The sequence below is a fragment of the Pavona decussata genome, unplaced genomic scaffold (assembly GCF_977016875.1).
Source record: "Pavona decussata unplaced genomic scaffold, jaPavDecu1.1 SCAFFOLD_244, whole genome shotgun sequence".
Taxonomy (NCBI): Eukaryota; Metazoa; Cnidaria; class Anthozoa; order Scleractinia; family Agariciidae; genus Pavona; species Pavona decussata.
This window is the reverse complement of record NW_028145649.1, coordinates 1,073,005-1,098,068: the sequence shown is the minus strand read 5'-3', so window position 1 is coordinate 1,098,068 and position 25,064 is coordinate 1,073,005. Positions and strand designations below refer to the sequence as shown.

General features: G+C 38.0%; 4 long non-coding RNA genes across 5 annotated transcripts in view; 3 read left to right on the top strand and 1 right to left on the bottom strand.

Annotated features, from left to right (window-relative positions):
- The first annotated feature begins 895 nt into the window (after positions 1–895).
- On the top strand, positions 896–5,712 carry LOC146457310 (uncharacterized). Of its 2 annotated transcripts, none has more exons than XR_014858540.1 (3): positions 896–1,046; positions 1,184–1,238; positions 5,357–5,712. It is a non-coding gene; the product is annotated as an uncharacterized LOC146457310 (long non-coding RNA). The 2 variants fall into 2 exon arrangements; XR_014858541.1 differs by having other exon boundaries at positions 965–1,078; positions 1,182–1,238.
- Positions 3,030–25,064, bottom strand: part of LOC146457305 (uncharacterized) — a 46,557-nt gene continuing 24,522 nt past the window's right edge. The window contains exon 3 of the long non-coding RNA XR_014858545.1: positions 3,030–5,273. This is a non-coding gene — a long non-coding RNA (uncharacterized LOC146457305). The remainder of the gene's footprint in view (positions 5,274–25,064) is intronic.
- Positions 11,770–16,176, top strand: LOC146457309 (uncharacterized). Its single transcript, XR_014858542.1, has 3 exons — positions 11,770–11,928; positions 13,216–13,270; positions 15,729–16,176. It is a non-coding gene; the product is annotated as an uncharacterized LOC146457309 (long non-coding RNA).
- Positions 22,419–24,753, top strand: LOC146457308 (uncharacterized). The gene is made up of 3 exons (XR_014858544.1): positions 22,419–22,513; positions 22,651–22,705; positions 23,687–24,753. It is a non-coding gene; the product is annotated as an uncharacterized LOC146457308 (long non-coding RNA).

Below are 25,064 nucleotides of genomic sequence, written 5' to 3'. Positions count from 1 at the left end.
GTACAACTCATGGGAAAAATATGTTCTACTTTTTCTCACCTTACATTTTCGTCGAGCTACGAGTACGCAAGACACTGTTGAGCTGCTGAGCTAGCTAGCTATTCAATAAGGCGATTCATGTAGTTCAGTTACGCGTTATCGAACTAACCATATCCGTCTTTAATTAAGGTCTATCAGTACCAGACGTCCCAACCTAACTTCAGATTTAAAAGCAAAAAAGCCCTAGAGCAAAAAAGCAGATGACAAGTATGGTGTCCAATTATCGACACTGGTTGTGTGAAAGGTTGTGAAACTATTCTTATCACAAATGCATTTTGGTCAAATTGTTCTTCAAACCCTTCCGATCTCAATATTAATCAGCGCCAATTTTCCCGCTCATGATAAATGAATCATCGAGCATATGAGAATTGATCTTTTACCGAGGGTTTTAAAAAAAAGGACAATGTTTATTATTTGCCCTCGGTTAAGGATCAATCTTTGTTCTGATAAGACTTCACGCTGCCACGTTATTTTTGTCAACCGAAGTCGCATGGAGAAAACTGATGAACATGAAATTTAATTTACTACGGATTTACTCATAGTTCCTTGAATGCTAAAAATATAAACAGTTTTCATCGCTTTCTTTACCCTCACTAGTACTTCTTCCAAATCAACGATCAGACGATCTAATCCTCGAATTGTTGTTATATTCAGCAAGAGTCCGCAGCATCAAAAAAGCTGCTGCTCTTATAAAATTGGCGCGAAAACAGGACGCGCTCTTCTGTTAATTTATTTCCCGCGTAAGTCGTATTTCGCATAATTATGCCATTCCGCACGCCATGCCACATGCCATTCCGCAAACTCATTCCGTCTTTTACCCTCACCGCTCTGTCGCATGACATGACAAATAACACGAAATTTGATCTCACTACTGCACAGATGCTTCTAAATAAATTTTCTTGCTTGTTTTAACTGTTCAGGCAGTAGTGCTCAGCTTGAAACAGGCAACCAACACTGACGTTTTCTCCAGGATCGTGAGCTGTACTACAATGTCTATGACAGGCGAGGTACATATTGTTTGCTATTGTACATCAAGATAGGATGAATACATTCAACTGCTCTGATTAAAGAGATGACTTTCATCTTCTTTTCTTGTTGCAAGGTATTTACCTCTAATAACATTTTCAATATTTCTTTTGCGCAGGACAACGCCCCACGCCAAGCGATGGAGGAGCATTCCAAATCAACTGATGACAAAGGTAAAGGAAATATAATTATAGTTTCTTATCAGGAACGAATCGCTTTGGAAATTTTGATCGTACAGTGAAGAAAAACTTGACTTCTTAGCTCCGGCGTTTTTGTACCTAAAAGGATAGTAGCATGGGAAAAAAGTTATTTTTCGTCAAGGAACGAAAAACATGGTTTAGAAAACTATTATAAGCTCCAGGATGCTCGAAAAACCGACGGCAACTTCATTACTTCAGAGAGAATGGTTTCTGTTTCCTAAAAGTTTTCTACGACCAGAAATGTCAACTAAAGAATCTAAACAGATTAACGTACTGTCCGAAAATCGTCCTGAGAAAAAATATAAAAAAAGCGTATTCGAAAATTTTATCTTTAATATTCTTGTTTGGTGTTCTCGACTGATTAGGTATGGGGAATAAAAATAAAAAAATAGAAATAGAAGTGTTCGCCAGTGATTCCAGGGCAATAGCTAGCGCTCGTCTTAGTTCTATCCCGAAATTAAAACCAAAACTACTGTTAGTTGAAAGCCGATAATTCTCAAATAGCATTTAATATACGCTTGCGTCCTGAAAGGTGGATACACAAAATGGATCGAGCCATGTCCCTTAGAACATTATTTCAAATTATGAGTTCATATTTAAGACTGTCGATTTTTTCTGTAGCTTTCTGACGCTTTTTCTTTAGTTTGAATTCGCGACTATGCTTCTTATGCCGCAAGATACACGACGTTGCCGGCCCTGAAGAGCAACTCACAAATTAAAGCCATTCCTGGTAACTAAACGGACCTTAAAAGGGTACTATCACGGAGATGTTGCTGTATGTTTGTCGAAACTGTTAAATTATTTGACTTTGGACCTCTTCTCAAACACGAAATTGCTCTTGGAGCAGCGTGGGCTAAAAAAATGAATTCTCTGCACAAGGATAAACTTTAAAAAGGTTTAAGCCATTTATAAAAGATACATAAGAGGGACTTGCAAGCGCAGGTCAATTTTTTCAAGTTGCAAACCATTACATCCTAACCATCTGCAGCCAAGAAAGATGATTCTAGTTTCTGTGCACTAGTAGGGTTATTGTTCACAAAACTGAAACATTATTTTGACGTTTACGTATGTACAAATATGTTTTTGGCTGCTCACTGAAGTGACACTGAAAATGGGTGACACCCTTTATGAAGCATTTATGAAGCCAGCATAGCCGCGAAACAGAACTCAAGCGACATATGCATCTTTTCAGCCACTATCAAATCTATTCTCGTGTCCGGATGTTTGTTTTCGGAGAAAACATCTGGTGCATTGGTTCTCCATTCTGATTGGTCAATGAAAATCGTCCGATTTAAGTCGCGTCAACCTTTTTCACCTTTGCTTTCCACACGCCTAGACGCATGACTTACCAAAAAAATATCTTGACACTTCAGTCCTTCTGTGAAAGGTGTTTCTTGTATCGATTAAAACTTAAAGTTTCATTAAACTGACAAGTTCTTATAACACATTTTTTTTATAGCCTGGGCGTCTCTCTGAGTTATAAAGGTAAATGCTGTGACAGATTTTCAACATTTTATTTCGCCCTACAAACTATAATAGCCGAAGTAAGCTTATGCAATGTTATATAAGTGCATGTCTAGTTTTCATTTATAAGTTTACCTTTGCGTTAAATTCTCATCAAAGTTGCTTGATTTACCGGAAGTTCAAAGAGACATTTTAATTTTCCGTCTTTAAGGAAAGTTACTGCAGGAGGTGGCAGGAGAGTAACTTAAAACAAGCAGGAGAGTAAACTTAAAACCGTTGATCTTTTTTGATAAGGTGGGTGAAATATTATATTACTGAAATTCATAAAAAATAAGTTGATCTTGAAAATCCATCTTAGGCAATTCTTGGGCAAAGTGTTTTTGCTACAAATGTTGAGCATATGCAGTTGTGCTGTTTGTCATATTCCTGACTCATGAAAACGGATTTTACCAGATGTTCTCTACTGAAGAATGAGAAGATCTGGGTAAGAGATTAACAGAATGCCTACTCTGTCTATATTTAGGAAATAAAATGTCATTATTTGTTTGAGTTATTTTAGCGCTGTGATGTAACAGCCTGTGACCGTCATTTTGATCTTGTCATCCAAACATGCAGGGGAACCGAACGAGAACTTATATTAATGATCTTAATGATTAATGATCAGGATGAACTTACATTAGTTGATCGTTTCTCCCGGTCTTTTAAGGACATGTTTGAAAAGAGATTGATTTGTTCCGATGCGAAAAATTTAAGTTGTATAAAGTTTGAGAGACTCAAATTTTATTTGCCGAATTTACTAGCTGTTGTTTGTTTTACGAATAGTCCAGGCTAACCCTTTTTCGCATTTTTAACGACACATTTGCCCCTTTGAAAACGAAAAGAATTAGTTTACCATCATACCAGAAATTTCGAAAAACATTTTGCCGAACAAAAAAGGGGATTTCATTTGTTTACGACTAAATCCCAATTTCTTAGCGATTAAGGCCGCTTCCGAACAGATATCGACCGAAATGAACCATTGGGTGCACTTAATTCAATGCCTAGGGAGTTCTCGCTGACCCATTGGCTTACATTATTGTATTTAAACATTGTCTTTAAGAACTGTTGTTCCTGTCCGAGTTTTGATGGGATAACCGTTATTGGATTGTTTGGCCGTGTTAGGATATTTAGGTTTACTTCGATCGTTTAAATCAAAGATTTCTAAATCATTGTAAACATTCAAGATTCTAGTTAGTTGAGAATAGTCGGAGTTAGTTGAGAGTTTCTTGGAATGCATTTGTAAGATGGCATGTGCAGTTTTGACCGCTGGAAGCGAAGCAAGTCAAGATTGAAGTCAAGAAAACACAAAAATGTTATTCAGAGTCTTTACAGCTTAGTACCTCAAAATAAAAGCGAGTTCGCTCATCCCACTTTTAAACGATTCGTTCTCAACATCAGTTGCCGACTGTTTTGAACACAATTCACCAAAGCCATCCACACTTTACAGAACCCTAAATTCATTCAGGGAGGATGCATCTCTGCCAGTTTAATTTTAAACCATATTGCGCATGCAGATTTCGCACGGTGCAGTTTGAAGTTTTGATTGCATGCTATCCTGCGAAGGGAAAGGAGGGGGGGAGGGGAGGGGGATCCGCAGAAATTGAGTTAGTGTTTGTAGCGTGCTTCATTAAACCGATAATTGGTTAACTTCCTTCAAACCAAAGTATTTAATTTTCCTACCCTGTTCACATTAGGCCCTTAAGACCCTAGGAAAGGCTTCAAATTCACGACGTTAAGGCGGGGGTAAGCCTGAAAGGCGTTTCCATGCCGCTTAAAATCGGTTTCATGGAAATATCTCGTTCACGTTTCAAGCAATCCAAAAACTCTCTGCTTATCCCGTAAATCTATGTTGTTGGGTGTTTTGTGAATTTTTAGGTGAATTTTGGGTATATTTGGGAGGAGATATAATTTTTCTAGAAGGATTGGTAAAATTAAGAGAAATAAGAAATATTGAAGATTTAGTGAAGTTTTAAAATTAAAATTTGTAGTTAATAATTAATAGACGGATACCCAGTTAGTCCACTAGCAACCTGGGGTGCTCTTGCGTGGTTATCAACTGTCTGTTGGTGTTTTAAAAATCATTTTCTTTCTTTTATCTCTCCTCCAAACCTCTTAAAATTCCGTTCAAATTCACGTTTATCCCCACCTTAATCAACGCACTTCTCTAGACACAAAATAGTATTTAATTAGAGCGGTTTTAATTTCAGTGTCGTTAAACCAAAACCAAAGTAATTACTCTGGCTAATCACAACTGACGCAAAAAGCGTAATAAACCAATCAGAAATCGAAGCAAATATATGTAACCGATGCCAAACGCGGGAACTGACGCATTCGATCAAGGCATGTTTGGTTTTGGTTTTGCTGCCGATTGGTTGAGAAGGTGGCACAAGTTTTGCTGGCTAATTATATAGTGAAGTAAAGCAACACCTGAAAGGAAACGTGAAAATACTTTCGACACTCAATTGAAAACCGTTCTAAAAGGACAATAATTGGTAATCTTAGAACCTGGAGTTGAACATCATGACATTAAAATTAAAAAATAAATGCAGCACACTCATGATCACTCTCCATCTTTTTGCTTTCGTCAGACCCACTGCCAATGCCTTCAAACATCCAGGAAAATTTGCCTGTTGCATTTGCGATGCTGGAGAAGGTGCCCGACAAGTGCAGATGTCATTCTTACACTATGGGAACTTTGGATAGGTCGGAAGGCTTATTGGGATAACATTAAATTATGACTGCCCTATAAGAATGTATATTCCCGATTGAATCGTCCAGTAAAATGAGTCAGTAAATCTCATCGAAATTGCTCTTTTTTAAATCGTGATGTTATGTAAACAAGCGAACCTAGGAAACAAGCTGATCGGATAATCGTACAACTATTTTATGTGGATCTCTGTCATTACATTGTCTGCATGCGTAAAAATAAAAGTGTTTAATGCTTGGAGGTAGTTCATATTTACTAAAAGTTAATTTTTACATAAAGCAACTGATACAACCCTTATTTGTAATAAAAGAAAGGACACTTAACGTACGTTTTTTTAAAATTTCTTTCTTGAACCTTACTGACGGCGAATGGATGAACCCCTGTTCAAACTGTTGTACCCAGAAAGTATCCCTTTACTTTGCAATTACAGTTGAGCCAGTTAGAATCATCCAGATTCCGTTCAAATTGTCTCGGAAGTTAACTTGAAATCTTGAAAGACTTACAAAAGAAGTGATGACAGAAAAGAGAAATGACAGATGAAAAAAAAAGAGAAATGAGATGACAGAAAACAGAAATGGAAGACAAAAATAATCGCTTGTGCTCTAGAGAAAACATTTGATATTTAAATTATTTCTGTCACGCAATTGTTCAGATATTTCCATATATGCAGGACAATCTGTGTAAATTTACAAGAAATCGTTAATGTTTGAGCAACGACTACGGCTTGTTGACGGAGCAGCTACAGTGACATTGATGCTTCATCATTGACTAGACGGATTTAAACTTAGATAACGTTAGAAATATCTTAATATCTGTTAGGAGGACAGTTTGATTTATTCGAAAGTAAATAATATATTAGTATTAAGAGTATACTTAGATTCTTATCAGTTTTTCGCAACGTACAACACGCGACTGTGGTGAACATTCAATTTAAATCCTGCCTAAAAGTTTAACAATTAGTAACAAAAAAACAAACGTTGTTCCGGTTAACTGTAGAATAAATAAATAGTTTAGGAACTAAAATTTTTGTAAGTTTTGCTCTTCCACCGAATTCACTTATTGTTCAGAAAAAAAAAAATTAATGTGTGGTTTGTAATTTTCGTTCACCAGAGTAAACATGGCTCCATGTCATCTGATGTAATTGGCCTAGTTGGTAGAGCAATGCACCAGTATCGCAGAGGTCATAAATTAGAATTCCGTTCAAGCTTGAAATTGTTTTCAAGCTTTCTGTGCGCAGCTGCTTTATCCACTGTTCAAACTACGATTTTAATAACATATATGCAATTGGAACCAACCCTCATTTACAGTTAATGTACAAAGGAAACGTTATATTAACCCTTCAAATCTCTCACCGACGTTTAATTTTTTAGTACTCAGTTGAATAGAGTATTCGGATTGGCCCACTTACCTTGGGTATCAAAATATCAAAGCTGCCAAGGGGGGTGGGGTGGGGAACAATTGACAGTGTTAAATTCATGCCGGTTTATCAACTGAGTTGATGAATAAAAAGTAAATCGACCGCTTTCGATTTCTATTTACGTTGTTTTATGCATCAGTCAATTCCAGCAGTGACTGTCTATTGTTAATAAAGTGTTGTTGTTGTTGTTGTTGTTGTTTCCGATCTCTCGATATCATTGTGATAAACAAAATATAGTTCAAGTTGTTGCTTTTTATATTTATATGCTCACATATCTAAAATTGAGAAAAGGTACCTTTAAAAACATCCACTAGTTTGTCTAGTCCCTGACGGACTAGCCAATCTTCAACAATTCCTCTATACTACTTTCGAAAACACGTGTGTCAAATGCCCGGGGGTTGCCCCGGGGTACGCAAATGCTCACGCCCGGGCTGCGATATAATTACGAATGCCCCACCGCCGGGGCTGACAACATGAGCAAATGCCCCGGGGTTGCCCGGGGGGGATGGGCACTGCTGGAATGACTGATGCATTACAATTTGGAAATTTTATTCCCAGCACTGGGCAATTTTTGTTTAATCATTACTTAGGAGGTGAAGAAACTTCTTTTCCTGGATTTAGTTTAGAAACATTTTAATTAAATGCGCTGCACCATAACTTAAAATTGCCAGCGTTCCATTCCATCCGGTTGTTCAGTGTTTTAAATGGTTTAACTTTCCACCCTCGTACATGAAGTAAATTGCCACTGCGCCTGCTCGGGGGGAGGGGGGGGTGGGGGTGGGCACTCCCAAAAAAAATGGATAGGGGTGTGCCGATCGCTTCCCAAAACCCTTACCCTATTTATGACCAAAATCTGCGATTTTCCCTACCCTTTTTATGACCTGACCAAAAATTTGATACCCTATTTATGACCTGATAGTGTCTGGTCAAAACCCCTGGAGTCCAGCGCGTGACCGAAGCGCATGACATGGCGTTGCAGCACGTACACAGTTGCTGTAAACATCATGATATCGATGAAGAAGTAGCTTCTTCAAAAAAAAAAAAAAACACGAATTCAAGACTAGAGTGCAAAAATTGATACCCTATTTATTACTAAAATGGCTAAAATCGATACCCTATTTATGACCAAAGCGGCTGAAAAACCATACCCTTTGGCGCCGCACATACCTTTAAAGCTCATATAAGGAAAACCCCCGGGGGGCCCTGCTCCCTATTATCAACGTCACAGACCGACCCGAAAGCGGATGTCACGTCCTCCGAAACAGGTTTTGGACGATTTGTACGAGATTGGCGCTGTGAATATTACTAAAGTAGCAAAACGACCAAAAATTGACAAGAATTTGTATGAAGTTGAGATTGTAGTCGTATATAAGGAGCGAAAACAGATAAAAATTCATTTCGTGGATTACAGTGAATGAGTGGCGTGACTCAATGACTGTGAAAGGGGTTTTATACTTTACCTGTAGCTACGTTTGGAAAAGATGTTTCTTTCCGAAGGAGGATATTTAGAAGTCAAAAGCAGTATTTTTTACGGTCAGTTGTATAATCAAACTAAGCTTTGGTCTGGCAGCGATTACCGTGAGGTGCAAGTAGAAATAAATCTCGAGTCATCATTAGTTGATTTCCATGTATCCAGCAGCGTTCGGACACTCGCACAGGTCTTCCTTTTTTTTGCGGAATCCACTTTGTTCTTTAGCAGACACATTTTTTTTCTGAAGGCGGTTATTAACATATAATCCTTTGATGCGCCATAACTTTAAAATTTTCTCTATAATTTCGGTGAGTGCACTGAGTGCAGAAAATGATATGAATGAAAAAGATGCGAGAATAAATAGAAGAAAAAAGAAACATTATTACACGGAATGCCCTCAGGGCAGGCCGTGTCTAGGTTTGGGTTGGGTATCTTTTTCGTCGTAGCCACAAATCTGCACATGCACGCGAGAGGGGACCCACTCATCCCTTCCTGTGTGACGTCAAATCATCATTTGATTTATTCATTAAACCTACATTAAATTCTGCCCTCTCCCAGAAGGGATCTGTTGTTCTGATTGTCTTAAACAAAAACGGCCCAATCAAAATCCATTATCGGAGCGTATATTACGAGGGAGGGGACCCACTCATGTCAGTTGCAAGTGTTACAAAGTGTTAATATTTGGTGATCAATTGACGTCAGGGACATTTGCGACGCAACACTCCACTCAACATCAATTTGCAATGTTTTCTGGTGCTGAATCAAGTTCACTCGCTGTCAGCAACATGCAAAATGTTCACATCGCGTATCATCTAGATAGAATGCAAGCTAACCCACAAAACAATGGAGATACTTGTCAGCTCTAAGAACATAAAAATTGTCTTTCAGTCACGAAGCAACAGAGCTGAAAACAACTGCAAGAACCCAAAGTTCTCGAAAGCGAGAGACAACAATGATCAACTTTCAGCAACTTTGTAAAGTCTTGCATATACGTGATAAACGAACACCCTGCAATGTCCGTAGATAAATAGCATCAGCATGGAATCACGAGTAACAGATTCCACGGATTTCAAGTCTTTATCGGATGACATATTTAGCGCTGTCTCGTAAAGACCTGCATCACTTCATTAGACTGTCATATGCATGATAAACGAACATCCTCCAATCTCACAGCATATAATCATGAAATCACGAGTTACGAAATCCACGGATCCCATGTCCTCATAGATAGCATTTATTTAGCCCTGTCCGATATCTTGCAGATAGCCCGTGCCAGTAAACCTAAACAAATGCCACAGAGCTAGCATACCCAATGGCATATGAAAAACTTATCCTAACGGCTCAAAATTACCATCAAGAAAACCTCCATTCAGTATATTTGAGTTTTGCCTTCATGATCAAGATAAACATCATTAAGCGGCAGAACAGCCTTATTACACTTTATTTCCGAAATGTGGAGTCGCGTTGGCCTATCAACACTTCTTAACCTTCGTCAAAATTGGTGAAGGAGTTTGCAAGCTGTTCTTTTTTCACCAAAAAACAAATTAAAAGCTTCAAAAATTTCTTGTGTCCTTATCACACGTTTCTTGGCGCGGTTTGGTGTTTATTTCATGGTGCGATTTAGTTCGAATGAAATTAAGCATGCAACGGGGCGAGATTAGCCTGCGAGCAAGCTCTCTTGGGGGTGGGGGGCGAGATTAACCCTTGAAACCCTCATAATAAAGAACAAATTCTCCTATCTTGTCCCTATACTTTTCTTATGAAATTACTGGGGAGAAGTTATTTAAATATTAAGAAAATTGTCTTCAGTGATCATATCCTTTATTCTTATGACCTCAGTGGTTGAGAAACCATTGATATTACAAGGAGAAATTTTATGCAGATCATTGTTACGGCACAAAGGGTTACTTATAGGGGCAGTCTCATGGGAGATCGATTGGAGATATCATGATTTTTGGCCAAAATTCACTAAATTTAAACTTTGAACGCTGTGTTAATTAATTTCTTAGTCGCGTATTTAAAGAAATATTAATAGTGATTCTAAGACGAAAGGTTGATCCAAAATGTAGTAGAACCAGCGATTTTTAGTGCGTTACAACAGCAAAATTTGAAAACGTCCGCCAGACGTTTTCAAATTTGAACCCCTCTCTATCTTGGTCATTTGCCGGAGAAAATATCCTTGGATAGTTTCTTTGCATTCTGATAGTCTTTTGATGGAATTTTGTCATTATATCTTGGCTGCTATCAACCGAATAGCGTCTTTCCGATTTTCCATGTGTTACTAAAAATAGCATGATACTGTCCCTTTAATTTGGGCCGATCTAAAACCTGCTAAAACAAGCTGTGATCATGTTCGGAACATGTTCCGGATAGACGTGCTGATCACAACATCACAAGCAAGAAAATTGCGACAGAGTGAGTCTCATGACATGACAAATAACACGCAATTTGATCTCACACCTGCACACATACTTCTAAATAAATTTTCTTGCTTGTTTTAACGTTCAGGTAGAAGTCCTCAGCTTGAAACAGACAACCAACACTGACGTTTCACTCCAGAGTCGTGAGCTGTGCTTCATTTGTCTTAATTTGTTATTTTTGTCCAGGCCTCGCTTTTTCGCTCGGACCACGTGACCCAAAATGGGTTGACCGAGATGAAAAACAGAGAGGGGTCTAGGAACTAGGCAACAAAATGGTCCGATGGTGTCTCATCTAGATAGGCGGTGATAAAAACTTAGATCCGAAGCCGGATGATGCAAAATAAATAAGTGATTTACTAAAATTATTTACGTATAAATCAGTCGAAATATTAGACCTCTCGACTGCTAAAAGCGGTTATTATATATTAGCCTGCGTAGCAGTCGTTTCCGTTTCCTTCAAGCCAAGCGGGATAAGCGCGCGAGGGCATTGGGATAAAAAGAAGCAAAAAAAGTTTGCTCCTTTTTGCCCATTCCCTCGCGCGCTTGCCCCTCTTGGCTTGAAGGAAACGGAAACGACTGCTACGCAGGCTAATTATATATTTGATTTTTATGAATGTCCTGAGTCATAAGATTAACGTCAAATGGACACTAAAAGTTTTATGACGAGATAACTAACACCAAATTTGAAGACAGAACCTTCCTAGAAACTGGTGTTGGAGTTTCCAAACTGTTCTCTTTTTTTTTTTTTTTTCAGCAAAAGACAAAGAACATTTCATAAAAAGTTTCAAATTTTTCTTGTATCCTTAGAACACATTTCTTGGAGGTTTGGTGTTTATTTTATGGTGCAGTTTAGTTCGAATGTAAAAAGACGTTTGTTTGTAATTGATAACACAATAATGCTAATTGCGTAACTAATTTGGGTCGATCTAAAAGAAACTGTGATCATGTCCTGGACATGTGACACTGTTTGTCTCATGACATGACAAATAACACGAAATGTGATCTCACTACTGTACACATACTTCTAAATAAAATTTCTTGCTTCATTTAAAGTTTAGGCAGTAGTGTTCAGCTTGAAACAGACAACCAACACTGACGTTTTCTCTAGAGTCGTGCGCTGTGCTACAATGTCTATGACAGGCGAGGTACATGTTGTTTGTTAATGTAAATACATTTAACTATTTTAGTCTCCTCTGTTTAAAGAAACAAGATGCCTGTACTGGCATGTACGCGTGATGCAGATTCATTTACTCCAATTGTATGCTTCGCAGATTGATAAAACTATCCTTGCTAATGGAATAGTTTCAGTCACGATGATCGCGTTATGTTGTTTCCCTTGTATTTGTACTGGAAATCCATTAGTGATTACGATTTACGATAACGTAAGCTTATAAATGACCTCTTCTCAGTCTCATCGTGGTTCTACAAATGTCAAACAAAGCAGGATTCCTTCGCCAGGAACTCTCCAATTTCCACTGTGTGAAATGTAGAGTGCTTCTTGGAAGTTATTCTTTCGATTTACCGCTTTTACCGGGGAAAGTGCCATGTCACGTCGTAAACAAAATTATGCAAATTTCTAGTGAAATGAACATTTATGATGCAATCCAACCTGACTTGCACGTGATTCGAAGTTGCAGCCAATAAAAATCACACAATTCTTTCGGGACGGGCACGGGATACGGGAAAGTTAAAAAAACAAGGCAATTTTTGACTCCCAAGACGACGAAAGGAATGCGGTCCCGAATTTAAGACGCTGGCTGACTACGTCAACCCGCGTAATAACTTTCATCTCCTTTTCTCGTTACAAGGCACTTATACGGTGGCTCATAAGGGACAAATCGATTTTTTTCGTCGCAACTTTTAAAATAACTTGCGATCACAACTTATAACTCGCGATCGCAACTTACTAACTTGCGATCGCAACTTATGACCACTTATTAACTTGCGATCTGACTAACTCAAACATGTTTTAATGGGAAAATGGTACTTAATACAAAACCAGCCTTTCCTACGAGAAATCTTCAAAGAGCCACCACTAATTTCCTTTAAAAAAGAAAAATCTCTAAATGACATGCTTGTCAGAGCAAAAATATAAAGAGGTTACACATCAAAAATGTTTCCATTGTTAGAAATCGTGCAGGCCTGTCACCCCTTGCTATCTCCTACCGCCATCTATGTGGGTTCACACACGTGCAACGGTGACCTCATCGTCAGTTATTAACTTGCGATCGCAAGTTAATAAGTTGCGATTGCAAGTTAGTAAGTTGAGATTGCAAGTTAGTAAGTTGCGATAGCAAGTTAATAAGTTGCGATCGCAAGTTAGTAAGTTGAGATCGCGAGTTATTAAGTTGCGACAGAAAAAAAATCGATGTGTCCCTTATGAGCCACCGTACACTTACCTCTAATAACATTTTCAATATTTCTTTGCGCAGGACAACGCCCCACTCCAAGCGATGGAGGAGCATTCCGAATCAACTGAGGACAAAGGTAAAGTAAATATACAATACCTATCAATAGCTTAATTTGCCAAAGCGTCTTCAAAGGGACATGTTCACCGAGATTTTGCCGTGTGTTTCTAAAAACTGTTTAAATATTTTGGCTTTGTACCGCTTCCCAGAAACGAAATCGCTCTTGGAGCAGCGGGGGAAAAATATGGAATGAATTGTCTGGGCAAGAATAAACTATAAAAAGCTTTAGCCATTTTCCAGGATACATAGGAGGAACTTGAAAACACTGGCCGATGTTTTCAAGTTGCAATCCATTTCCATCCTAACCATCTGCAGCAAAGGACGAATTATACCAGTTTCGGTCTGTGCGCTAGTAGGGTTATTGTTAACAGAACTAAAACATTATTTTGACGTTTACGTCTGTACAAATATGTGTTTTTGGCTATTCAAAGTGACACTAAAATTAGGTGACACTGCCCCGGACAGAAGAAGAGTTCAAATTTAAAGGAAAAAGATTTGCCGAAAGCCAAAGAGGGTTGTCTCTCTGTTAAAAGTTTCAGTAATGAAAATTTTTGTTTGGCAATATAGCGCACGCACTTTGGCCACCATTCAACAAAACTGAAGCGGCGCCTTTCCTCTTTTCCGTTCTATGTTCTTTTCCTCATCTTTTTTAATACGGTGGGTGAAATATTACAGAAATTTATAGGAATGAATTGATCTTAAAAATCCATCTAAGGCAATTCTTGGGCAAAGTGTTCAGTTTGCTACAAATGTTGAGCATATGCTATTGTGTTTCCAGACACATGAAAACGGATTTCAGACCAGATGGTCTCCACCGAAGAATGACAAGATCTGGGTACGAAATTGACTGAATGTCCACTGTAACTATTAATTGGTTGAGTTATTTAAGTGGTGTGACGTAACAGCTTGTGACCGTCATGTTGATCTTGTCATCCAAACATGCAGGGGAACCGAACGAGAACTTATATTAATGATCAGGATGAACTTACATCAGTTGATCGTTTCTCCCGGTCTTTTAAAGACATGTTTGAAAAGAGATTGATTTGTTCCGATGCTAAAAATTTAAGTTGTATAAAGTTTGAGAGACTCAAATTTTATTTGCCGAATTTACTAGCTGTTGTTTGTTTTACGAAAAGTCCAGGCTAACCCTTTTTCGCATTTTTAACGACACATTTGCCCCTTTGAAAACGAAAAGAATTAGTTTACCATCTCGAAAAACATTTTGCCGAACAAAAGAGGGGATTTCATTTCTTTACGAATAAATCCCAATTTCTTAGCGATAATAAGGCCGCTTCCGAACAGATATCGACCGAAATGAACCATTGGGCTCACTTAATTCAATGTCTAGGGAGTTCTTGCTGACTCATTGACTTACGTTACATTAAAACTGTTGTTCTGTCCGAGTTTTCATGGGATACCCGTTATTGGACTGTTTGGCCATGTTAGGATATTTAAGTTTACTTCGATCGTTTAAATCAAAGATTTCTAAATCATTGTAGACATTCAATATTCTAGTTAGTTGAGAGTTTCTTGGAATGCATTTGTAAGATGGCATGTGCAGTTTTGACCGCTGGAAGCGAAGCAAGTCAAGATTGAAGTCAAGAAAACACAAAAATGTTATCCAGAGTCTTTACAGCTTGGTACCCCAAAATAAACGCGAGTTCGCTCATCCCCTTTTAAACGATTTACTTTCAACATCAATTGCCGCCTGTTTTGAACACAATTCACCAAAGCAATCCACACTTCACAGAACCGTGAATTCATTCAGGGAGGATGCATCTCTACCAGTTTAATTTCAAACCATATTGCGCATGCAGATTTCGAACGGTGCAGTTTGAAGTTTTGATTGCATGCTATCCTGCGAGGGGGAAGAGGGGGTGGGGAGGGCCCGGGCGATCCGCAGAAATTGGGTTGGTGTTTGTAGCGCGCTTCATTAAACCGATAATTGGTTAACTTCCTTTAAACCAAAGTATTTAATTTTCCTACCCTGTTCACATTAGGCCCTTAAAGACCCAAAGAAAGGCTTCAAATTCACGACGTTAATCAATGCACTTCTCTAGACACAAAGTAGTGTTTAATTAGGGTGATTTTAATTCCAATGTCGTAAAACCAAAACCAAAGTAATTACTCCGGACAAGTACAACTGACGCAAAAAGCGCAATGAACCAATCAGAAATCGAAGCAAATATATGTAACCGACGCCAAACGAGGGAAAACGCATGCGAGCAAGGCATGTTTGGTTTTGGTTTTGCTGCTCATTGGTTGAGAAGGTGGCACATGTTTTGCTGGCCAATTACAGAGCGAAGTAAAGCAACACCTGACAGGAAACGTGAATTACTTTCGACACTCAATTGAAAACCGCTCTAAAAAGACAATAATTGGTAATCTTAGAACCTGGAGTTGAACATCATGACATTAAAATTGAAAAATCAATGCAGCACACTCATGATCACTCTCCATCTTTTTGCTTTCGTCAGACCCACTGCCAATGCCTTCAAACATCCAGGAAAATTTGCCTGTTGCATTTGCGATGCTGGAGAAGGTGCCCGACAAGTGCAGATGTCATTCTTACAGTATGATAACTTTGGATAACTCAGAAGGCCCATTGGGATGACATTAAATTATGACTGCCCTATAAGAATGTATATTCCCGGTTGAATCGTCCAGTAAAATAAGTCAGTAAATCTCATCGAAACTGCTCTTTTTTAAATCGTGATGTTATTTAAACAAGCGAATCTAGGAAACAAGCTGATCGGATAATCGTACAATTATTCTATGTGGATCTCTGTCATTACATTGTCTGCATGCGTAAAAATAAAAGTGTTTAATGCTTGGTAGTAGCTCATATTTACTGAAAGTTAATTTTTACATAAAGCAACTGATATAACCCTTATTGGTAATAAAAGAAAGAACACCACAAGAAGACTTAACGTACGTTTTTAATTTCTTTCTTGATGAACCCCTTTTCGAACTGTTGCGCACAGAAAGTATCCCTTTACTTTGTAATTACAGTTGAGTCAGCTAGAATCATCCAGATTCCCTTCAAATTGTCTTGGAAGTTAACTTGAAATCTAGAAGACTTACAAAAGAAGAGATGACAAAACAGAAATGGAAGACAAAAATAATCGCTTGTGGACTGCAGAAAACATTTGATATTTAAATTATTTCTGTCACCCAATTGTTCAGATATTTCCATATATGCAGGACGATCTGTATAAATTTACAAGAAATCATTAATGTTTGAACAACGACTACGGCTTGTTGACGGAGCAGCTACAGTGACATTGATGCTTCATCATTGACTAGACGGATTTTAACTTAGATAACGTTAGAAATATCTTAATATTTGTAAGGAGGATAGTTTGATTTATTCGAAAGTAAATAATATATTAGTATTAGGAGTATACTTAGATTCTTATCAGTTTTTCGCAATGCACAACACGCGACTGTGGTGAACATTCAATTTAAATCCTGTCTAAACGTTTAACTGTTAGTAACAATAAATCAAACGTTGTTCCGGTTAACTGCTGAATAAATAAATAGTTTAGGAACTAAAATTTTTGTAAGTTTTGCTCTTCCACTGAATTCACTTATTTTTCAGAAAAACAAAAACAATGTCTGGTTGGTAATTTTCGTTCACCAGAGTAAACATGGCTCAGTTGGTAGAGCAATGCACCAGTATCGCAGAGGTCATAGATTAGAATTCCGTTCAAGCTTGAAATTGTCTTCAGGCTTTCTGTGCGCAGCTGCTTTATCCACTGTTCAAACTACGATTTTAATGACATATATGCAATTGGAACCAACACCCATTTACAGTCTATGTACAAAGGAAACGTTATATTAACCCTTCAAATCTCTTACCGACGTTTATTTTTTTATTACTCAGTCGAATAGAGTATTCGGATTGGCTCACTTACCTTGGGTATCAAAATATCGAAGCTGTCATGGGGGGTGTGGTGGGGAACAATTGACCGTGTTAAATTTATGCCGTTTTATCAACTGAGTTGATAACTAAAAAGTAAATTGACCACTTTCGATTTCTATTTACGTTGTTTTACAATTTAAAAAATTTTATTCCCAGCACTGGGCAATTTTTGTTTAATCATTACTTAGGAGGTGGGAACTCTCAAAAAAAAATGGATAGGGGTGTGCGGCCCGCTTCCCAAAACCCTTACCCTATTTATGACCAAAGTCTGCGATTTTCCCTACCCTATTTATGACCTGACCAAAAATTTGATACCCTATTTATGACCTTATAGTGTCTGGTCAACTTCGGTTTAAAAACCCCTGGAGTCCAGCGCGTGACCGAAGCGCCTGACAAACCGTTGCAGCACGTACAAAGTTGCTGTAAACATCATGATGAAGAAGTAGCTTCTTCAAAAAAAAAAAAAAAAACACGAATTCAAGACTAGAGTGCAAAAATTGATACCCTATTTATTACTAAAATGGCTAAAATCGATACCCTATTTATGACCAAAGCGGCTGAAAAACCATACCCTTTGGCGCCGCACATACCTATAAAGCCCATATAAGGGAATACCCCCCCCCCCGGGGGGTGGGCCTGCTCCCTGTTCTCAACGTCTAAAATCGATACCCTATTTATGACCAAAGCGGCTGAAAAACCATACCCTTTGGCGCCGAACATACCTTTAAAGCCCATATAAGCGAATACCCCCGGGGGGCCCTGCTCCCTGTTCTCAACGTCACAGACCGATCCGAAAGAGGATGTCACGTCCTCCGAAACAGGTTTTGGACGATCAGTGTACGAGATTGGCGCTGTGAATGTTACTAAAGTAGCAAAACGACCAAAAATTGACAAGAATTTGTATGAAATTGAGATTGTAGTCCTAAAAAAGGAGCGAAAACAGATAAAAATTCATTTCGTGGATTACAGTGAATGAGTGGCGTGACTCAATGACTGTACAAGGGGTTTTATACTTTTCTGTAGCTTTGTTTGGCCCGGAAAAGATGTTTCTTTCCGAAGGAGGATATTTAGAAGTCAGGAGCAGTATTTTTTACAGTCAGTTGTATAATCAAACTAAGCTTTGGTCTGGCAGGGTGTCATCATTAGTTGATTTCCATTTATCCAGCAGCGTTTGGACACTCGCACAGATCTCCCTTTTTTTTTTTTTTTTGCGGAATCCACTTTGTTCTTTAGCAGACACATTTTTTTCCTGAAGGCGGTTATTATACGGCTATTAACATCGAATCCTTTGATGCCCGATTACTTTAAAATTTTCTTTATAATTTCGGTGAGTGCACTGAGTGCAGAAAATGATATGAATAAAATAGATGCGGGAATAAATAGGAGAAATAAGATACATTATTACACGGGATGCCCGCAGGGCAGGCCGTGTCTAGGTTTGGGTCGGGTATCTTTTTCGTCGTAGCCACAAATCTGCACATTAATCTATGCATTAAAATGTCCTCCCCTAGTAGGGATGTATTGTTCTGATTGTCTTCAACAGAAGCGGCCCAATCAAAATCTATTATTTAGGCGCATATCACGAGAGAGGGGACCCACTCATCCCTTCCTGTGTGACGTCAAATCATCATTTGATTTATTCATTAAACCTACATTAAATTCTGCCCTCTCCCATTAGGGATCTGTTGTTCTGATTGTCTTAAACAAAAACGGCCCGATCAAAATCCATTATCGGAGCGTATATTACGAGAGAGGGGACCCACTCATGTCAGTTGGCAAGTGTTACAATGCGGTAATACATAATATTTGGTGATCATTTGACGTCAGGGAACATTTGCGACGCAACACTCCACTAAACGTCAATTTGCAATGTTTTCTAGTGCTGAATCAAGTTTACTCGCTGTCTGCAACATGCAAAATGTTCACATAGCGTATCATCTAGATAGAATGCAAGCTAATCCACAGAACAATGGAGATACTTGTCAGCTCTAAGAACATAAAAATTGTCTTTCAGTCACAAAGCAACAGAGCTGAAAACAACTGCAAAAGCGCAAAGCTCTCGAAAGCGAGAAACAACAATGATCAACTTTAAGCAATTTTGTAAAGTCTTGCATATACGTGATAAACGAACACCCTGCAATGTCACTGTAGATAAATAGCATCAGCATGGAATCACGAGTAACGAATTCCACGGATCCTAAGTCTTTATCGGATGACATATTTAGCGCTGTCTCGTACAGACCTGCATCAGTTTATTAGACCGTCATATGCATGATAAACGAACATCGATATCCTGCAATCTCACAGCATATAATCATGAAATCACGAGTTACGAAATCCACGGATCCCATGTCCTCATAGATAGCATTTATTCAGCCCTTATCTTGCAGATAACCCGTGCCGGTAAACCTAAACAAATGCCACAGAGCTAGCATACCCAATGGCATATTGAGAACTTATCCTAACGGCTCAAAATCATCATCAAGAAAACCTCCATTCAGTATATTTGAGTTTTGCCTTCATGATCAAGATAAACATCATTAAGCGGCAGGACGGCCTTATTACACTTTATTTCCGAACTGCTGGAGTCGCGTTGGCCTGTCAACACCTCTTAACCTTCGTCAAAATTGGTGTAGGAGTTTGCAAGCTGTCCTTTTTTCACCAAAAAACAAATTTCTTGTGTCCTTATCACACGTTTCTTGGCGGTTTGGTGTTTATTTCATGTTGCGATTTTATAGTTCGAATGAAATTGAGCATGTGCAACGAAGCGAGATTAACCCTTGAAACCCTCGTATTAAAGAACAAATTCTCCTATCTTGTCCCTATACTTTTCTTACGAAATTACTGGGGAGAAGTTATTTAAATATCAAGAAAATCGCCTTCGGTGATCATATCCTTTATTCTTATGACCTCAGTGGTTGAGAAACCATTGATATTACAAAGGAGAAATTTGATACTGATCATCGTTACGGCACAACGACAACGGGTTACTTAATTTGCAGACGATGAGAAGTCCAAAGACTACTGCAAAGCTGACACAACGTAATATATTTTAAAACAATATTTCGGCTGGCCAAACCAGGTTTAGATGTTACTAAATTATATAAATGAAATTACAATATTATATTATGGAGGATGTTGCAATACATAGGTGCGGCTGAAATGACGTTTACAAGGTGGTACCAAAGGATAAAGAAATACACTCTGTTTTTTTTATAAGAACCTTTTTTATAAGAACGTCGAGGCTGAGATTAACCAAAATGTTAAGAACGTATCAAGAACATTCCTCAAGCTGAGAGTCGATTAAGAACGTTTTTATTTTGCTAATCTTTATATAAAACCAAGGTAACAAATGTAAATTAACCAAAATGATTAATGGCATGTTTTGTATAATATTAACAATGGTGACATACATCTCGGTTTGTCATAATCAGCAGTTCTTGATACCATATCTCAGCAGGCAATGTATATTAATAGGTTTCCTGGGTTACCATGTAATTTAAGAACATCTTAAGAACGTTTTCAGCCTCAAATCGCAAAAAAAATATAAGAACGTTCAGCCTCAGCTCCAAAATGAGACGTTCTTATAAAAAAACAGAGTGTAAGTAAAATAAAGTACAAAAATTACAATTCATCACGTCTATTTAAACCGTGGGGTTCCAAGGTCCCCGCTAAATCTATAAGAAAAGATTCTCTGGCTTTTCTGATTGAATCACGTGAGGAGTGGATAACTTCAAGTGGTATTAGTTGCATGTCAGTGTGGCAGTGGTTAGGTTGAGAAAGAAAATGTTCAGAAATAGTGGTAGGTTTGGATGTAATGTTAGTTTTGTCAACTGGGCGTCTATGTTCGTTGAATCTGTCTTTGAGACGTCGCTTAGTTTCACCTATGTATTGTAAATGGCAGCGGTTACATTGTACCATGTAGATTAAATTTTTGGTGTTACAGGTTATGTGTGAAGTGATGTTACGGGTTTCGCCTGTGGAAGAAAATGTATAATGTTTAAGACCGTTAGTAATGTAAGGACAAGTGGCGTAATTTTGTCCACAGCGGAAAGATCCTAGTGGTGAATTAGTGCTGTTAGGGGCGGTGACAGTCGGTAGCTGTGCTTTAACTAAAATATTAATGTCGCGAAGGTTGGAAGTGCGTCTGTAAGCGACGATAGGTGGGAGTTTAAAAACGTCCCTGCAACGATCCGAAAACCTGCAAAAACAAACTGTGATCATGTTCTGGACATGTTCCGGATAGACGTGCTGATCACAACATCACAAACAATCCCTTGGGCCGATCCGAATACCTGCTAACACAAACTGTGATCATGTTCTGAACATGTTCCGGATAGACGTGCTCATCACAACATCACAAGCAAGTGAGTCTCATGACATGACAAATAACACAAAATTTGATCTCACTACTGCACACATCCTTCTAAATAAATTTTCTTGCTTGTTTTAAAGTGTATATGACACAAAATCTTTTATTAGCTTATTAGGAAGAGCTTTCAAAATGATGAAGAATGGCATTTATTTTATTGCAATAGCATTCTTGGTTGCCGAGTTATTCAAGATTTAGGCTTATGCTAATTAGACAACTTATGACGTCACAAGACTGACACAGAATGAAGGGAAATCACAAAATTTGGAATATCTACGCAAATACAACATCTTCAGGGTTGAAATTTTGCAGGGTTGATGTGCTGACAAAACTACACATTGTGATAGTGGCTATGATGTTACCATAGCAACGTACTCGTTACCAGACCTCTACCTTCCCAAAATGACAAATGCCTTATTTATTGCTCCACAGTCAAACAGAATTTCTTATACTTGTGCTGCGTAATGTCCATATTCCCTCACACCCACTGAATAAACATCAAGAGCACAAAGCGCTTCTTGGGAAGGGAAACTCTGATTTTATCCTTTGGATGGTGAGGGCCTGGAGCCCATTGTGTTGCCATGGAAATGTCATAGTGGATCATATCATGAAACTTTGTGATGAGTATAACAACTCTACAAAGTTTCAGTTCCATACAGAAAAAGGCTTAAGAGATATTCCATTTTTTGTGATTTCCCTTCATTTTGTGTCAGTCTTGTGACGTCACAAGTTGTCTAATTTGCATAAGCCTAAATCTTGAATAACTCGCCAACCAAGAATGCTATCGCAATAAAATAAATGCCATTCTTCATCATTTTGAAAGCTCTTCCTAATAAGCTAATAAAAGATTTTGTGTCATATACACTTTAACTGTTCAGGCAGTAGTACTCAGCTTGAAACAGACAAACAACACTGACGTTTTCTCCAGAGTCGTGAGCTGTACTACAATGTCTATGACAGGCGAGGTACATATTGTTTGCTATTGTAAATCAAGAGAGGATGAATACATTCAACTATTCTGATTAAAGAGATGACTTTCATCTTCTTTTCTTGTTGCAAGGTATTTACCTCTAATAACATTTTCAATATTTCTTTTGCGCAGGACAACGCCCCACCCCAAGCGATGGAGGAGCATTCCAAATCAACTGATGACAAAGGTAAAGGAAATATTATAGTTTCTTATCAGGAACGAATCGCTTTGGAAATTTTCATCGTACAGTGAAGAAAAACTTGACTTCTTGGTTCCGGCGTTTTTGTACCTAAAAGGATAGTAGCATGGGAAAAAAGTTATTTTTCGTCAAGGAACCAAAAACATGGTTTAGAAAACTATTATAAATATAAGGTCCAGGATGTTCGAAAAACCGACGGCAACTTCATTACTTCAGAGAGAACGGTTTCTGTTTCCTAAACGTTTTCTGCGACCAGAAATGTCAACTAAAGAATCTAAACAGATTAACGTACTGTCCGAAAATCGTCCTGAGAAAAAATATTAAAAAAAGCGTATTCGAAAATTTTATCTTTAATATTCTTGTCTGGTGTTTTCGACTGATTAGGTATGGGGGAATAAAAAGAAAAAATAGAAATAGAAGTGTTCGCCAGTTATGTCAGGGCAATAGCTAGCGCTCGTCTAAGTTGTATCCCGAAATTAAAACCAAAAATACTGTTAGTTGAAAGCCGATAATTCTCAAATAGCATTTAAAATACGCTTGCGTCCTGAAAGGTGGATACACAAAATGGATCGAGCCATGTCCCTAAGAACATTATTTCAAATTATGAGTTCATATTTAAGACTGTCGATTTTTTTTCTGTAGCTTTCTGACGCTTTTTCTTAAGTTTGAATTCGCGACTATGCTTCTTATGCCGCAAGATACACGACGTTGCCGGCTCTGAAGAGCAACTCACAAATTAAAGCCATTCCTGGTAACTAAACGTACCACGGAGATGTTGCTGTATGTTTGTCGAAACTGTTAAATTATTTGACTTTGGACCTCTTCTCAAACACGAAATTGCTCTTGGAGCAGCGTGGGCTAAAAAAATGAATTCTCTGCACAAGGATAAACTTTAAACATCATGACATTAAAATTGAAAAATCAATGCAGCACACTCATGACCACTCTCCATCTTTTTGCTTTCGTCAGACCCACTGCCAATGCCTTCAAACATCCAGGAAAATTTGCCTGTTGCATTTGCGATGCTGGAGAAGGTGCCCGACAAGTGCAGATGTCATTCTTACAGTATGGGAAGTTTTGATAAATCGGAATGCTTCTTGGGATAACATTAAATTATGACTGCCCTATAAAAATGTATATTCCCGGTTGAATCGTCCAGTAAAATAAGTCAGTAAATCTCATCGAAACTGCTCTTTTTTAAATCGTGATGTAATGTAAACAAGAGAATCTAGGAAACAAGCTGATCAGATAATCGTACAACTATTTTATGTGGATCTCTGTCATTACATTGTCTGCATGGGTAAAAATAAAAGTGTTTCATGCTTGGTGGTAGTTCATATTTACTGAAAGTTAATTTTTACATAAAGCAACTGATACAGCCCTTATTTGTAATAAAAGAAAGAACACCACAAGAAGAGCTAACGTACGTTTTTAATTTCTTTCTTGAATCTCACTGACGGCGAATGGATGAACCCCTTTTCGAACTGTTGCACACAGAAAGTATCCCTTTACTTTGTAATTACAGTTGAGCCAGTTCAGGAATCATCCAGATTCCGTTCAAATTGTCTTGGAAGTTAACTTGAAATCTTGAAAGACTTACAAAAGAAGTGATTACAAAACAGAAATGGAAAACAAAAATAATCGCTTGTGGACTGCAGAAAACATTTGATATTTAAATTATTTCTGTCACGCAATTGTTCAGATATTTCCATATATGCAGGACGATCTGTATAAATTTACAAGAAATCATTAATGTTTCAACAACGACTACGGCTTGTTGACGGAGCAGCTACAGTGACATTGATGCTTCATCATTGACTAGACGGATTTTAACTCAGATAACATTAGAAATATTTTAATATCTGTTAGGAGGATAGTTTGATTTATTCGAAAGTAAATAATATATTAGTATTAGGAGTATACTTAGATTCTTATCAGTTTTTCGCAATGCACAACACGCGACTGTGGTGAACATTCAATTTAAATCCTGTCTAAACGTTTAACTGTTAGTAACAATAAATCAAACGTTGTTCCGGTTAACTGCTGAATAAATAAATAGTTTAGGAACTAAAATTTTCTAAGTTTTGCTCTTCCACCGAATTCACTTATTTTTCAGAAAAACAAAAACAATGTGTGGTTTGTAATTTTCGTTCACCAGAGTAAACATGGCTCAGTTGGTACAGCAATGCACCAGTATCGCAGAGGTCATAGATTAGAATTCCGTTCAAGCTTGAAATTGTTTTCAGGCTTTCTGTGCGCAGCTGCTTTATCCACTGTTCAAACTACGATTTTAATAACATATATGCAATTGGAACCAACACCCATTTTCAGTCTATGTACAAAGGAA